The sequence below is a fragment of the Cynara cardunculus genome (genome assembly GCF_001531365.2).
Source record: "Cynara cardunculus var. scolymus isolate 2C chromosome LG 9, CcrdV1, whole genome shotgun sequence".
Taxonomy (NCBI): Eukaryota; Viridiplantae; Streptophyta; class Magnoliopsida; order Asterales; family Asteraceae; genus Cynara; species Cynara cardunculus.
In genome coordinates, this window is record NC_037536.1 from 702844 (window position 1) to 706923 (window position 4080).

The following is a 4080-nucleotide window of genomic DNA, read 5'->3' on the forward strand; positions in this document are numbered from 1 at the left end:
GATAAACAGCCTCCACAATTTCTGGATGACAAAGACGGTCCCAAACTGAATCCAGAGTATCTGCCTTGGTATCGCCAAGATCAGATAATATTCAGTGCTATTCTCGGTTGCTGCTCAGACTACATTCAACCTCTAATTTCGTCAGCTACTACTTCACGAGAGGGCTGGGAAAGACTCAATGCCAGTTTCGCCAGTGGGTCCAGATCTCGTGTCATCTCTCTCAAGTCCAAACTTGTCAAAAATCCCAAAGGTTCTCGTTCAATAGCCGAATATCTTCAGGATATGCGAGCCATTGCTGATGAATTAGCGCTTGCACAAAGCCCTGTTACAGAAGAAGATTTACTGGTTCATATCTGATCACAACTTGGTGATGAATATAGTACTATCGTTCCTGCGATCAAAGTACGTGAATCACCACTGTCTTACTCAGAGTTATTTGACAAATTGACTGATTTTGAGCGAGCTCTTAAGGAACAAACTGCAGCCCCTGAACCTGTGCTAACCACGGCTAATTATACTGCAAGACAGTTCAATCGACAACCTGGACGATCGGATAATTTCAACCAGCAACGTGGCACAAACAACCGTTTCTCTAATCAACAACGTACTTCAACCAATCGCACTCAATGGTCGTCTTCAACTTCTGGAGGAAATCGCCAAAACAGGTCCAATCCCTATTGCCAGTTCTGTCACATTCCAGGTCATATGACTTGTGACTGTCACAAGCTATCTCGTTTTTTACGAGACAACAATGTCACTRCCAATACCTCTCAGTCGAATGCTCCAGTGGCTAATATAACCACAACTGGYTCACCTTCTGCTTCACCAACCTGGCTATTTGACAGTGGTGCCTCCAACCACGTCACTGGTGATCGTTCCACACTTCAAAATRTCTCAGACTATGGCGGACCAGATGAAATTATACTTGGGAACGGTAACAGTTTAAAAWTTTCACATGTTGGCTCTAAACATATTAACACATCACTCAAGACTCTACACTTACCTCATGTGTTATGTGTTCCACACTTGCAAAGGAACCTTATTTATGTGGCTAAATTATGCAAGACTAACCGGGTTTCTGTTGAATTTTTTCCATCTTATTTTTTTGTGAAGGATCTTCGCACGGGGGCGTGTCTCATGCRGGGGGAGAACTMTGAAGATGTGTACTATGCCAARCTAYCTTCTAGGCTACCATCCATCTCTCAACTAAACGTTACCACCAGAATTTCACCACTTCAATGGCATCATGCCTTGGGTCATCCATCTACAAAAGTTTTCAAGTCGCTTCTTTCACAATTAGGCCTTAGTTCCAAGCTTTCTGATTTGCATTGCCCATCTTGTTCAATTAATAAGAGTCATAAATTGCCTTTTGGCTCTACCTCATTTGTTGCTACTAAACCATTACAATTGATATATTCTGATGTGTGGGGTCCTGCCCAAAGTTCCATTGATCATTTCAATTATTATGTAATCTTTGTGGACTACTTTTCAAAATATGTGTGGCTCTACCCAATGAAAAAGAAATCTGATGTTGCCACTTTGTTTCCTCAGTTCAAACTTCTGGTTGAAAAGTTTTTCCAAACACCACTTGTATCTATCTCCACTGATAATGGTGGAGAATACATTGGTCTTCTACCTTTCCTCAAACAACATGGTATTTCCCATTACACCACTCCACCTCATACACCTGAGCAAAATGGTATTGCTGAAAGGCGCCATCGACACATAGTTGAAACAGGTCTAGCTCTCCTACACCATGCCAAACTTCCCTTAACCTTTTGGACTCATGCCTTTCAAACGGCAGTTTATTTAATCAATAGGCTTCCTACACCCATTCTCAACAATCAAACTCCTTACCAACATCTCTTTAGTCAACCCCCTAACTACACCAMGCTTAAACCTTTTGGTTGCTTGTGCTATCCATGGCTACGACCCTACACCACTTCCAAACTCCAACCCCGTTCTACTCCATGTCTTTTCCTTGGGTATTCTACTTCCAAATCAGCCTATAAGTGTTATGATCCCGTCAACCGTCGCTTGTACCACTCCCGCCATGTTCAGTTTGTTGAGAGTCAATTTCCTTCCAAAATCGACTTCCCTAAGCCCTTGCCCACACCTGACGACTTTCTCATGCCATGCATCTCTTCTTACCAGCATTCTATTCCCTCATTACCTTCACCTTCAACAGAAAATACAAYCGACACTACTACTGCCACTTCTCCTATCCGCCTTCCTTCCTCGTCCAACGCAGCTTCAACACAACCAAAACCTTCTTCTGCTTTTCGCCTAACCTACTCCAGGCGTAAAACAAGGCCGGTATCACCTACACCACAACCTCTCTCTCCTCTTTCTTCGAATTCATCAGAAACCTCTCCACCTCCTTCCTCTCCATCTCAACACTCAACCCAACAACCACCCTCCCTCTCAAGTGCCTCTCCTACACCATCTTCTATTGATTTAACCGACACACCACGTACCGGTTCTCCCTCTTCCTCTCCTGCCACCTCTACTTCCTCTCCAAACCCACAGCCTGYACGCACCAGAAAGAGAAACTCCAAATACTTCAATGACTCATTCATCAACACCACAACTCTTCACCCAATTCCTGCCACCATTGAACCTCATAYACATAATCAAGCCCTTAAAGACCCGAAGTGGCGCCAAGCAATGGATCAAGAATTCAATGCTCTCATGCAAAATGGAACCTGGGAATTAGTACCGCGTGACACCCACAATCCGATTGGCTGTAAATGGGTTTTTCGGGTTAAACGAAATCCAGATGGTACAATTTCCAAGTACAAGGCCCGCTTGGTTGCAAAAGGTTTCCTACAACAACATGGGAAAGACTACTTTGATACCTTCAGTCCAGTCGCCAAACCCGTGACCATTCGAGTCATTCTCTCTCTCGCTCTTTCACACAACTGGCCCTTACGCCAACTTGACGTGAACAATGCATTCCTTCATGGAACCCTCCATGAGGAAGTCTTCATGACCCAACCGCCGRGATTCACTCACCCTCAATTTCCTACACATGTTTGCAGACTTCGAAAATCCATCTATGGCCTGAAACAAGCACCACGGGCATGGTACATGGAATTAACATCCTTCCTTCTTACTTGTGGCTTTCGAAAATCACTAGCTGATGCATCCCTTTTTATCTATAATCATGACAGTACCTTGTGCTTTTTTATGGTCTATGTTGATGATATAATACTCACAGGCAACAACAATGCCTTTCTTGATCAATTCGTTAGCACCTTAGCCAGTCGTTTTTCCATCAAAGACTTGGGTCCTCTACATCATTTTCTTGGCATTGAAGTTATTCCTACCACCAACGGTTTATTCCTATCTCAACACCGTCATATCCAAGATCTCCTTACTCGGTTTCATATGGATGGTGCTAAAGAGGTGGCTACTCCCCTACAGTCTTCTATAGTTCTCAACTCCATGGACGGGTCACCAAGTGTTGATCCAACACCCTATCGGAAGTTGGTGGGATCCTTGCAATACTTAGCCTTCACAAGGCCTGATGTATCCTTTGCGGTTAACCGGTTAGCCCAATTTATGCACTCTCCCTCGGAGATTCATTGGCAGGCGTTAAAACGGGTGTTCCGCTATCTAAAAGGTACCATTCACCATGGACTCTATCTTAAAAAGGGCTCATCTCTTGAGCTCAAAGCCTTCTCTGATTCTGATTGGGGCGGTGTTTTGAATGGTGGTCGTTCTACCACTGCTTACATACTTTATCTCGGATCTAACATAATTTCATGGAAATCGGCTCGTCAAAAATCTGTTTCTCGATCCTCCACTRAAGCAGAATACAAGGCTTTAGCAAATGCAGCAGCAGMGGTTACTTGGGTTCAAAACTTGCTCACTGATCTTGGCGTCAAACRGTCCATCCCACCTACACTTTTTTGTGATAATACARGARCTACTTATCTATGTGCCAATCCAGTTTATCATTCTCGCATGAAACATGTGGCCTTGGACTACCACTTTGTACGTGAAAAAGTTGCTGATGGTTCCTTGAAAGTTCTTCACATAAACTCTACTGATCAACTTGCAGATGCACTCACCAAA